Source organism: Mytilus edulis, chromosome 11 (assembly GCF_963676685.1).
Source record: "Mytilus edulis chromosome 11, xbMytEdul2.2, whole genome shotgun sequence".
In the NCBI taxonomy this organism is placed as follows: domain Eukaryota; kingdom Metazoa; phylum Mollusca; class Bivalvia; order Mytilida; family Mytilidae; genus Mytilus; species Mytilus edulis.
In genome coordinates this window covers 67,138,480-67,152,786 of record NC_092354.1, presented here as the reverse complement: position 1 = coordinate 67,152,786, position 14,307 = coordinate 67,138,480, and positions in this window count along the sequence as shown.

Sequence of the window (14,307 nt, the reverse complement as noted above, 5' to 3'; positions counted from 1 at the left end):
GAAAAAAGTGTTTCTGTTAATTACCATGACAACAAAGTCGTATTCACCTAAAATCTAATGTTTACCTTTTGAAAAACGTAACTAAATTTTATCTGCGCGTCACAGTTTTTCAAAGACTTACCAAGTTTAGAAGAAAGTTCACCCCTTGTTTACGGTGGGGTTCTTGTTGTTTATTCTTTAGTTTTCTATGTTGTGTCATGTGTACTATTGTTTGTCTGTTTGTCTTTTTCATTTTTAGCCATGCGTTGTCAGTTTGTTTTAGATTTATGAGTTTGACTGTCACTTTGGTATCTTTCGTCCCTCTTTTTTTCAGCCCTTATCATTGAGGCAGAAAAATTAACACATAATCCACTATCCACTATTTACTTTACAGGATAATGACAACTTCACATATACACAAAAAGAGATAATCAAAGTATCAATTACATTGGGGAAAACAGTGAGTGGGAGGGAACAATATGGCAGCATATATAATAGATAAACACAATGCTTAACCATGTTGGTACAAATTATATATACTTGTAAAGTTACCAAATATTTAAAACAATCTATTGAATTGAGAATTAATTGTTGAACATTGCATTCGACAATGCATTGAAAATACATTTGTAATATATGATTTACACTGATCAAACCATACACAGCCACTAGCATAAACACATAAATGTATACGATTTATAAAAAGAAAAATGGGATTAGAGGGCAAATTGATTTAAGGTGGTACCCAACACTTTCACTCAAATTAATTTGGCTCGTTTAATTTTCATAAAATTTTGTCAAAGTAAATCCTTTGACAAAAATATAAAAAATTTTCAACCAACCGTTTTGTCAGAAAAATTACACTGGTTATATAGAAATTTGACAAACACCAATTTTGATCATTGAGAATCTTAATATTCCTTTTACCACACAACGTAATTAAAACGTTTAGCTGACTTTACAGAGTTATCTCCCTGTAGTGTTAGGTACCACCTTAAGGCATTCAAATGATTAAAACCAAAAATCCAAAACATGACAAGCGAACATCTTTAAAGAAAGGCTAATGATTTGAGAAAGGATGTTACAGAAAACATCACTACAATGTCTTGTTTTGCCAGACATGCAGTTTTGTTTGTAGCATTTAACGGTAACAATCAATAGAATGTTCGGTCAACGTCCTTTGAAATGGTAAAAACATTGCAAGCCAGAACTCGGGGCGTATTTGTAGACCACCATTTTGAGGATGTATTTGTTAATATATATGTAAAAAGGGACACTCAAGTCAAAGGTAGTAATGCATGACATGTTTATGGAAATTTATGTTACTTAAATAACTGATATAGATGATGAAAGCACTTGATAATTTTAGGTAGGTGTTAATTTTCTCCACAAAACAATTATCTGTTATTTTGCAATAAGTCATTGGAAATGGAATGAATACTATATGATGGCTTTTGGCTACTCAGAGCATTCTATTGTTGCAAAATGTATCCTATTGTTACTAATTATATCTGCTGTTGATAGTTTCTGTTATGCTTGTATCCGTTATAATTTAAAGGTAATTGATACTGCTTATGTTTTTTCGTTGTCTTTTAGTTCTCAATGTAATACGCACAAACTCGTTTTGATATGTAAATGCTTTGTTTTTCTAGCTTCATTCTTTCTATCTATTTGAATGTGTTAATACGTAAATTGATCATAAATGAATTGATATTAAGGAGTTTGCTTTTGAGTGTGGTTGAAACAGTTGCATGTTGGTAACGATAGTTTGTATCCTATCTGTCATGGCTTTCAACCATTATGTAAGTGTCCGAATATTCACTGTTACAATGGCATTCGACAAGATCCTTAAACTGTTTTTACATGAATGATATATACATTAGTAAGAAATCATACTTTTTATGACCCGTACGAACTGTTAATCATGTTTGTCTAATAAACAAATAATTATCAGTTAACAAAATCTGTCATTCAAAATAATGTCGATGCGATAATCCCGGCGCCTCTTTTTCGCGGTAGACATAGACGAAAACGACTTGATATGATCTGATTGAACTTGCCACTACTTATTCTGTAGTGTGGTCGTGTCTAGTCGTATCTGGTGTATTTTGCCTCAAACAAAACACATGTTCACTAGGAAGACTTTTTAGTTCATATCGATGTGATTAATGTCCTAAATCAATTGAAATCATGTTAAAATTATATCTCTAAAATGTATATATTTACTAATATTTACCTTGGTTGGGATCTTTCTTCAAGTTATTCGAAACATCGCTAAAGTACTGTCACCAGAATTTATCATTTATTTAAAAGACCCTTTTGCGGTTGCAAATAAAATATAGTATTTTATCACCTATTTTTTATAATTCAAATATGGTGAAAAGGAGTTCCACAACTTTTCAACGTTTAAGCTAATAGTTATCAAAGGTACCAGGATTATAATTTAATACGCAAGACGCGCGTTTCGTCTACATAAGACTCATCAATGACGCTCATATAAAAATATTTATAAAGCCAAACAAGTACAAAGTTGAAGAGCATTTAGGAATCAAAATTCCAAAAAGTTGTGCCCAATACGGCTTAGGTAATCTATGCCTGGGAACAATCCTTAGTTTTTCGAAAAATTTAAAGTTTTGTAAACAGGAAATTTATAAAAATGACCACATTATTGATATTCATGTCAACACCAAAGTGTTACACCAAAGTGTTGACTACTGGGCTAATAATGTTTATTACTCTTTTGATTTATGGTATCAATTCTTAATTCCATTTATCTTTATTACACCTACATCCTAAAGACAACATTTAACATATTCCTTTTGTTTATAAGTACGAGGAAACTGACATTTATTCAAAGTGTAATGAGTATATAGATGCAATGAATATTTTTATATTCCATTAGAGATTTAGAATATTTACAAACTCAATATAAGATTAAATTCCACTAATTTTGATAATGAACTTAGCTTATGAACGTGACTGCAAAACATCACATTTTGCATGAATAAAAAAGTCAAGCTGAAATTTGTTCCGTTATTTGTACGCTTCAGGCCCAGATAATAATTGATTGAAATACTTGCAATGAGAATTACAAGGTATAAACACAAATATGTCTAAAGGACTTTTAGTAAATCATACTTTCAAGTTATATATTTATTGGACATTTTTCACTTTATCTTGAAGAGGTAATAAAGAACATCCAGACACACAGCACACTCGCGATTGCCTCATTTATTTCTTTGTTTTTTATATTACCGTATAGTCCTTTTAGAAATAATTTATGCAAGCCCTATTTTTGTGGCATTTTAAAATGGTCGTTCCTTTATGCTCATTAGTTTTATTCCTCACTCACGCTCAGTCTTTAAAAATTAATGTCCAGGCCATGCGAAAAATAATCACAAATCTATTACGGCATGAATTATTTCTCAAACAAGCTAAGATCAACAATATTACGTTTTCTGACCTTGTTATCGAAAATACTGTAAACTGGTAATTTTCGCGCCGTCTTTATTTCGCAATTTACTAACACAATCTAAATTGGCGCCGTAATGAATTCGTGATTTCCCTTTGACCTAAATATTTTTACAAATGATTTAGAAAGTAAACAGATTCTCGTGTATCGTAATTTTGTGATAAAATCAGAAATCTACTGTTTGCAATTCATTAATATTAAAGTTGTGTCACGTTTGCTTGTAAAAACATATACACAATAATAGAAAAGAAGAACTTATAAAGAATGAATTAAAATAAAATGCTGATAGGATAAATGTTAATTAATCGATCATATGATCTAATCAAACATGTTAAACGAGGTATTACCAATGTTATTTCAAGTGATCGGGCGGAGTTTATGTTTTAATTTGCATAAGGACAGTCTATTTGAAGATGTGTGTGATAAGGATGATTGCCGTTATAAATGTTACTGATTTCTAATCACCTATCAGTGTCATCAAATGAATTTACAAAACAATGATTGCACACTTTATTGATGAGTTTATCCTAAAACACCTATGTTAAGATGGACTGGTTTATTATGAGCGAACCGGCTAGACTCCGCCCAGTCAAGTGAAATAACTTGAGTAATAATTCTTTTGAAACTTATTGACAAGTGTCATGAACATATGTGTAACAGGTGTTGTTTACATAAAGTAATACATATCCATAATATCCGCTTACTTGAGATATCATCTATTAAGTTAAAGTCATGATTTCTATTTTTGATTTCCATTTAGAAACACAGTTATGATTTTAGGAATAAAGCTGTCATCTTCAAAACCGGTGTTATACAGTGGTCATCTGAGTGTTCTTTCAAATACGTGCATTTTTTTTATCTTTATCTTATGAAAAGGTTTCCTTGAAATTTTCGCGATCGTTTTTATTTTCGCGTTTCACTTCTGCCCGCGAAAATAGTTAAAATTAAACAGCCGCCAAAATTTCCCTGTTTATGTATCTTGAAATATAAATAAATATCAATTATGAATGCGCAAAAAGACTATACAAAACATTTTTTTGCATTGTTTAATCATGTATATTAGAAAGAAAAAAAAAGAAAAAAAAAGCTTTTCGTGTACGGTGTACTATTGTTTGTCTGTTTGTCTTTTTCTGTTTTGACATGGCGTTGTCAGTTTGTTTAAATTTATGAGTTTGACTGTCCCGTTGGTATCTTTCGTCCCTCTTTCATAAATGCAACAGTAGTATACCACTGTTCGAAAGTCAGAAATCGATTGAGAGAAAACAAATCCGGATTCCAAACTGAAACTGAGGGAAACATATCAACTATAAGAGGAAAACAACAAAATACCAGAAACACTTATACAATAGAGCGTTTGCAAAGAACGATCTTGTTTACTAATTGAATTTTTTCTGTTGGACAAATTTTATAACAGATAATTCAAGTATAAGACATAAGACTTTACAGGGACCAGAAGGAAGTACACCACTAATGCATGGCCCGAGTGCTCTGTGTGTTAAATTCCCCACTTTCAAGCAGACAGAGACAATGGTGTCTCGTGTTGAAAAAATCAACATACCTTTAAATAAATGGTCCCTGAACTTTGAATGTACCAAAACAGGTTCTTCAGATCAGACAAGCTTGCAAAATGTTCCCTTTTTTTAAATTTCATTATTTTTATTTTTTTTTATCAAATTTATAAGTCAAAACGTGTTGCATATTGATCTACAGTCATTCAGCTTTCGTTTTGGTACCAAAATTACCTAAATATTTTCGGGGTTGAACTTGTACTACTTTGTGATTTGTGCTTTCTGACAGGGACCGTAGTAGTGTTGGTACACCTATAACAGAGCTGATATATGTTGACTTCAGCATTACTAAATTTAATTTTTTGATCAACTTCAAGCAATAAAAAACATGTAAAGCTTAAATCCATTCACTAAACTGATTTCAAGCTCACGTTGGACTGGTAGTAACATATGGGCTATGCAAAGAAAATATGGATATTACCAATGGCAAATATGGTGTTTTTAATTTTCAATATCATGCATATGGTTATAATTTGTAAATTTCCATAGGAAAACAAAGCTCTAACCAATATTCATATTTTTATTAAAGGTTTTTCATTACAAAATGATAATTATTTTAAGCCTAATATGATTAATTATCGTTTTTCTCCCTCATATTATTCGTTAAACATGTTACTGAAACCATACTCCCGCCTCATCGTAAGTGTTGTAAATAACACCGTTATAATGGCACCAACAAAAAATTAACATGTTTTAACACGAGTTATATGGTCATTTGTATGAAATTAGAATGTTCAAGACCAGTCCGAATTGTTGAATATAATCTTTTAAACGGATAATTATCAATGAATACAATCAGTTGTATTCAAAATAATGACCTTCGCTATGTTGTGTACTGATTATCCCGACTTCTTTTCCCCAGTAGACATGAACGAAAACGACTTATGGTCTTATTTTACATGCCATAGGTTATTCAGCTGTGTGGTTTTCTCTGATCAATGTTTTCCTACAACTATGAATTTGTTTACAATGAAGACTTATTTAATTCATACCGTTCTGATCAATTAAGGTATTAAATCATTTAAAAACATATGACAAATTTATCGTAAGTTCATGTACCATGTGTATATTTGATTATTTTTAACCTTGATTTGTTGATGTTTTTATGTAGACGAAACGCGCGTCTGGCGTATCAAACTATCAGCCTAGTACCTTTGATTACTATGTCTTCAATATTTTTTCAAGACATCATTGAACTATTGTCAACTAAATATATGTATAGCAGTCCTAATGGCGAATGCAAGTAATTCATAGGATTTCCGTTTCAAAGAGTTAAGGAATCTTTCCAATTTTTTGTGGCTTGACCACCGCTGGCATACTGTCACCTAAATATATATATAAACTACAAAGAACATTTGCAGCAGCTGTTTGACGGAAATAACATTGAAATCAATCTTTCTTTGTATTAGTACTTCTAGCATATAACCATAAAGAAAAATGAATAGATGTAACAATATCACGCACAATTATTTTTTTCATTTTGATATCCAATAAGTTATCGTGTTTGGCGTTCAAATTCAGAATATTCAGTAATTTTCCTGAATATTCTGTCATTCAACATAATGTCGACGCGATAATCCCGGCGCCTCTTTGTCGCGGTAGACATAGACGAAAACGACTTGATATGATCTTATTAAACTTGCCACTACTTATTCTGTAGTGTGGTCGTGTCTAGTCGTATCTGGTGTATTTTGCCTCAAACAAAACACATGTTTGCTAGTTTGTATCCTATCTGTCATGGCTTTCAACCATTATGTAAGTGTCCGAATATTAACTGTTACAATGGCATTCGACAAGATCCTCTTAAACTGTTTTTACATGAATGATATATACATTAGTAAGAAATCATACTTTTTATGACCCGTACGAACTGTTAATCATGTTTGTCTAATAAACAAATAATTATCAGTTAACAAAATCTGTCATTCAACATAATGTCGACGCGATAATCCCGGCGCCTCTTTTTCGCGGTAGACATAGACGAAAACGACTTGATATGATCTGATTAAACTTGCCACTACTTATTCTGTAGTATGGTCGTGTCTAGTCGTATCTGGTGTATTTTGCCTCAAACAAAACACATGTTTGCTAGGAAAACTTTTTAGTTCCTATCGATGTAATTAATGTCCTAAATCAATTGAAAACATGTGAAAATTATATCTCTAAAATGTATATATTTACTAATTTTTACCTTGATTGGGATCTTTCTTCAAGTTATTCGAAACATCGCTAAAGTACTGTCACCAGAATATTTATTTAAAAGACCCTTTTGCGGTTGCAAATAAAATATAGTATTTTATCACCTATTTTTTATAATTCAAATATGGTGAAAAGGAGTTCCACAACTTTTCAACGTTTAAGCTAATAGTTATCAAAGGTACCAGGATTATAATTTAATACGCAAGACGCGCGTTTCGTCTACATAAGACTCATCAATGACGCTCATATCAAAATATTTATAAAACCAAACAAGTACAAAGTTAAAGAGCATTTAGGAATCAAAATTCCAAAAAGTTGTGCCCAATACGGGTTAGGTAATCTATGCCTGGGAACAATCCTTAGTTTTTCGAAAAATTTAAAGTTTTGTAAACAGGAAATTTATAAAAATGACCACATTATTGATATTCATGTCAACACCAAAGTGTTACACCAAAGTGTTGACTACTGGGCTAATAATGTTTATTATACTTTTGATTTATGGTATCAATTCTTAATTCCATTTATCTTTATTACACCTACATCCTTAAGACAATATTTAACATATTCCTTTTGTTTATAAGTACGAGGAAACTGACATTTATTCATAGTGTAATGAGTGTATAGATGCAATGAATATTTTTATATTCCATTAGAGATTTAGAATATTTACAAACTTAATATAAGATAAAATTTCACTAATTTTGATAATGAACTTAGCTTATGAACGTGACTGCAAAACATCACATTTTGCATGAATAAAAAAGTCAAGCTGAAATTTGTTCCGTTATTTGTACGCTTCAGGCCCAGATAATAATTGATTGAAATACTTGCAATGAGAATTACAAGGTATAAACACAAATATGTCTAAAGGACTTTTAGTAAATCATACTTTCAAGTTATATATTTATTGGACATTTTTTACTTTATCTTGAAGAGGTAATAAAGAACATCCAGACACACAGCACACTCGCGAATGCCTCATTTATTTCTTTGTTTTTTTATATTACCGTATAGTCCTTTTAGAAATAATTTATGCAAGCCCTATTTTTGTGGCATTTTAAAATGGGCGTTCCGTTATGCTCATTAGTTTTATTCCTCGCTCACGCCCAGTCTTAAATTAATGTCCAGGCCGTGCGAAAAAAAATTACAAATCTATTACGGCATGCGTTATTTCTCCAACAAGCTAAGATCAACAATTTTCCGTTTTCTGACCCCATTATCGAAAATACCGTAAACTGGTAATTTTCGCGGCGTCTTCATTTCGCACTTTACTAACACAATCTAAATTGACGCCGTTATGAATTCGCGATTTCCCTGTGACCTAAATATTTTCACAAATGATTTAGAAAGTGAACAGCTTCTCATGTATCGTAATTTTGTGATAAAATCAGAAATATATTGTTTGAGATTCATTAATGTTAAAGTTGTGTCACATTTGCTTGTAAAAACATATACACAATAATAGAAAAGAAGAGTGAATTAAAATAAAATGCTAATAGGATAAATGTTTATTAATCGATCATTTGATCTAATCAAACATGTTAAGGATGTTTGCTACTCTGTTTCAAAATAACAAGCTTTTTAAAAGACTGTTATAAATTGATAGTATATAAATAAAGGAGCCAAAAAAGCAGAAAAAATAAAGGGTCCGTGTGCTTGTTTTCGAGATAAAACCAATTGAAAATTTACGGGAAATAATCTTCTCTAGATTTTTCATACATTTAACATTGGAACCTTTTCACTTTAAAAATCATTGGAAAAATAACAAGGATTTTATAATATTTTCAAAAATGGCTTTTTAAACTATGTGTAATAAGATTCTGTAAAGAAAAGTAGGGGTCAGTGGGCAAATTAATTAATGACTATACATGGATAAAAGTAGAGGATTCCGAATATCTGACAAAAAGTCAAAAACAAGAGTAGCGAACATCCTTAAACGAGGTAATCCTTTTGAAACTTATTGACAAGTGTCATGAACATATGTGTAACAGGTGTTGTTTACATAAAGTAATACATATCCATAATATCCGCTTACTTGAGATATCATCTATTAAGTTAAAGTCATGATTTCTAGTTTTGCTTTTCATTTAGAAACACAGTTATGACTTGAGGAATAAATCTGTCATCTTCAAAACCGGTGTTATACAGTCACTGTGGTCATTTGCGTGTTCTTTGAAATACGTGCATTTTTTATCTTTATCTTATGAAAAGAGTTTCCTTGAAATTTTCGCGATCGTTTTTATTTTCGCGGTTCACTTCTTACCTCGAAAATAGTGAAAATAAAACTGCCGCCAAAATTTCCCTGTTTATGTATCTTGAAATATAGATAAATATCAATTATAAATGCGCAAAAAGACAATACAAAACATTTTTTGCATTGTTTAATCATGTATATTAGATAAAAAAAAAAAAAAAGCTTTACGTGTACGGTGTACTATTGTTTGTCTGTTTGTCTTTTTCATTTTTAGCCATGGCGTTGTCAGTTTGTTTTAGATTTATGAGTTTGACTGTCCCTTTGGTATCTTTCGTCCCTCTTTCATAAATGCAACAGTAGTATACCACTGATCGAAAGTCATAAATCGATTGAGAGAAAGCAAATCCGGATTACAAACTGAAACTGAGAGAAACATATAAATAAAGGCAACAGTAGTATACCGCTGTTCAAAACTCATAAATCCATGGACAAAAAACAAAATCGGGGTAACAAACTAAAACCGAGGGAAACGCATTAAATATAAGAGGAGAACAACGACACAACACCGAAACGCAACACACACAGAAACGGACCAAGCAACAGACAAAACACCACGAGAATAACAAATATAACATCAAAACCAAATACATGAATTTGGGATAGACAAGTACCGTGCCACGTCTTATCTCAAAAATAAGAGAAAACACAAACGACTCAACGTTAAAATGCAACACACACAGAAACGAACAATATTATAACAATGGCCATCTTCCTGACTTGGTACAGGACACTTTTAAAGGGGAATAAAAGTGGTGGGTTGAACCTGGTTTATGGCATGGCAAACCTCGCACTTTAATGGCAAAGTTAAATATAACATTGAAATGACAACATAATATTACAGGACTACAATACAAATAAAAAGGAGACCATATTAGACAAAGAAAAGCATGATTAATAGATAACAAAAAGCATCAGGTTTAAAATTCAATACGCCAAAAACGCGTCTTGTCCACACATAGACTCACTAGTGACGCCCAGATATAAAAGATTTTAAGAGGAAAACAACAAAATGTCAGATACACTTATACAATAGAGCGTTTGCAAAGAACAATCTTGTTTATTAATTGGATTTTTTCTGTTGGACAAATTTTATAAAAAGATAATTCAAGTATAAGACATAAGACTTTACATGGACCAGAAGGAAGTACACCACTAATGCATGGCCCGAGTGCTCTGCGTGTTAAATTCCCCACTTTCAAGCAGACAGAGACAATGGTGTCTTGTGTTGAAAAATCAACATACCTTTAAGTACATGGTCCCTGAAGTTCGAATGTACAAAAACAGGTTCTTCAGATCTGACAAACTTGCAAAATGTTCCCTTTTTTTACCTTTCATTATTTTTTTTTTTATCCAATTCATAAGTCAAAACGTGTTGCATATTGATCTACAGTCATTCAGCTTTCATTTGGTACCAAAATTACCTAAATATTTTCGAGGTTGAACTTGTACTACTTTGTGATTTGTGCTTTCTGACAGGCACCGTAGTAGAGTTGTTACACCTATGATAGAGCTGATATATATTGACTTCAGCATTACTAAATTTAATTTTTTTATCAACTTCAAGCAATAAAAAACATGTAAAGCTTAATCCATTCACTATACTGATTTCAAGCTCACTTTGGACTGGTAGTAACATATGGGTTATGCAAAGAAAATATAGATGTTACAAATGACAAATATGGTGTTTTTAATTTTCAATATCATGCATATGGTTTTAATTTGTAAATTTCCATAGGAAAACAATGCTCTAACCTATATTCATATTTTTATCAAAGGTTTTTCATTTATAAATAATAATGTATTTTAAGCCTAATATGATTAATTATCGTTTTTCTCCCTTATATTAATCGTTTAACATGTTGCTGAAACCATACTCCCGCCTCCTCGTTAATGTCGTAAATAACACCGTTATAATGGCATAAAAAAAATTAACATGTTTTAACACGAGTTATATGGTCATTCGTATGAAATTAGAATGTCCAAGACCAGTTCGAATTGTTAAATATAATCTTTTAAACGAATCATTGTCAATTAATACAATCAGTTGTATTCAAAATAATGACCTTCGCTATGTTGTGTACTGATTATCCCGACTTCTTTTCCCCAGTAGACATGAACGAAAACGACTTATGGTCTTATTTTACATGCCATAGCTTCTTCGGTTGTGTGTTTTTCTCTGATCAATGTTTTCCTACAACTATGAATTTGTTTACAATGAAGACTTATTTAATTCATACCTTTTCTGATCAATTAAGGAATAATTCATTTAAAACATATGACAAGTTTATCGTAAGTTCATGTACCATGTGTATATTTGATTATTTTTAACCTTGATTTGTTGATTTTTTTATGTAGACGAAACGCGCGTCTGGCGTATCAAATTATCAGCCTAGTACCTTTGATTACTATGTCTTCAATATTTTTTCAAGACATCATTGAACTATTGTCAACTAAATATATGTATAGCAGTCCTAATGGCGAATGAAAGTAGTTCATAGGATTTCCGTTTCAAAGAGTTGAGGAATCTCTCAGATTTTTTGTGGCTTGACCACCGCTAGCATACTGTCAACTAAATATATATATAAACTACAAACAACATTTGCAGCAGCTGTTTGACGGAAATAACATTGAAATCAATCTTACTTTGTATTAGTACTTCTAGCATATAACCATAAAGAAAAAAATGAATAGATGTAACAATATCACGCACAATTATTTTTTTCATTCTGATATCCAATAATTCATCGTGTTTGGCGTTCAAATTCAGAATATTCAGTAATTTTCCTACCAAATGTCGGTCATTCTATCCGGGGTTCCGGCTTTCTCCACCAATAAAAACTAACCGCCATGAAATAGCATTAAAGTGTTTAAAGTGAAATTTACCACAATCAATCAATCAATCAAACAGTCAATATAACCAATATAGTACAGAAAACTCACAAAATTGTATTCTGTGATATATTTAATTTAAAAACTGTTGTTGAAGAGATATGATTTGCATAGTATCTCCATTAGGAACTACAATTATATTTTTGTTGAAAGTGATGTACGACAGTCCAACCTAAGTGAAAGGCATTATTAAATGTTATACTAAATTTATAATCCTTGTCGGGATCCTGGTACTTTTGAAAACTATAACAGTAGCGCTGAAATGAATTACGACAATTGAAATTTTAAAATTTTGTTCACAAATTCGGATTTTGGTGATGCATTATATCAATTTTAATATTAAGACATTTGTCTACTTTGCCTGTAGTTAAGTATCACATACAGTTAAATTTCATATGTAATGATATTTTTAAATTCTTATAATAAGTTCAAGTTTATGCTGATGCACTCATCAGATAAGGAACTTTCCGTTTTGAATTTTACTCGGAGTTTGGTATTTTTGTGATTTTACAATTTTATGATACTACTCAATACGTCATTTACTATATATATATATGTTAGTGTCTAATTTGCCTGTATTAAAGTATGACATGGACGTCTATCTAAAGAACATAACTGATATAAAAGTATACACCTTTAAAGATATAAAAATTAAACCACTGGAAAAATCTCTTTAAATGTTTGTTCCGAAATGTTTTGATAGCTGGTTAATCAAAATGTTTGAATCTTTTTAAAATCGTTTATTTCATTTTGAATGATGTGTCTATTATCTATGATTGACTTCTCTTTTATGCATTTCTCCTATAGATTAGTCTTAAATATGTTAAGTCGTCCTGAACATGCATGAAATACTACAAATTAATCAATCAACATGTAAGGAACTTTTCAACCCACCATTTTTTCATAAAATGCCCTGTACCAAGTCAGGAAAATGGTCATTGTTACATTTTAACTCGTTTCTGTGTGTGTTACATTTTGGTGCTGTGTTTCTGTTGTGTCGTAGTTTCTTATATTTGAAACGTTTACCTAAGTTTTAGTTTGTAACCCGGATTTGTTTTTTCTCTATCGATTTATGAATTTCGAACAGCGGTTAACTACTGTTGCCTTTATTTAGAATACGAAAATTTCATTAATTGTTTTCAAAATTATACGACACAATAAATATATCAGGTCCCGAACTGTGCATGTACTTTAGTTTCGTTAGTATTCGTTAGAAACATATTTTTGTGGATTTCGTTGGTACAGAGGAACTACGAATTCAAATGTTTCACTAACTTTAGTTTATCTATAGAAATGGATGCAGACTAAAGCCAAATCACAAAATATTATATCAAATTAAATGCAAGTCACGAAAATTTGTACCAACGAACATTAATGAATCCAACAGCAAGAGATGTTTTAATGAGAAACTGTTTTTTCCTTTATAAACAGTCGAAATCAATAAAACTTTACAACTAATAGTATAATTTATTCCATAAATAATGTCCAAACTTAAGTGAAATGAATTATTAAATCTATAATAGCGCTGATGGACAAGTCAAATACAGTCAAATTTTAAATGAAATGATATTTTAAACTCTGCTAACAAGTTCGATGTGATGGTGATGCACTGAGATTAAGTACTTTCCGTTTAGAATTTTCCTCGGAATTCGATATTTTTGTGATTTTACTTTTTATGATACTCAACTAGTCATATAATACTGATTTATGTCTGTGTCTTATTTGCGTTCATTTATGTGTGACAAGGAAGTCTATCTATAGAATATACATGTTTTTATTCATCTGATAACAAGGGCAAGGGCAAGGAATCAATTTATATAAAATTGTACAACTTTAAAGATGTTTACCATTGGAAATCCCCTGCAAAGTTTGTTCGATCATGTCTCTCATTTTTCAGGTAAGTTTACATTTTATATTTTGGAAATAATTTGTTTAAAATTGAGTGC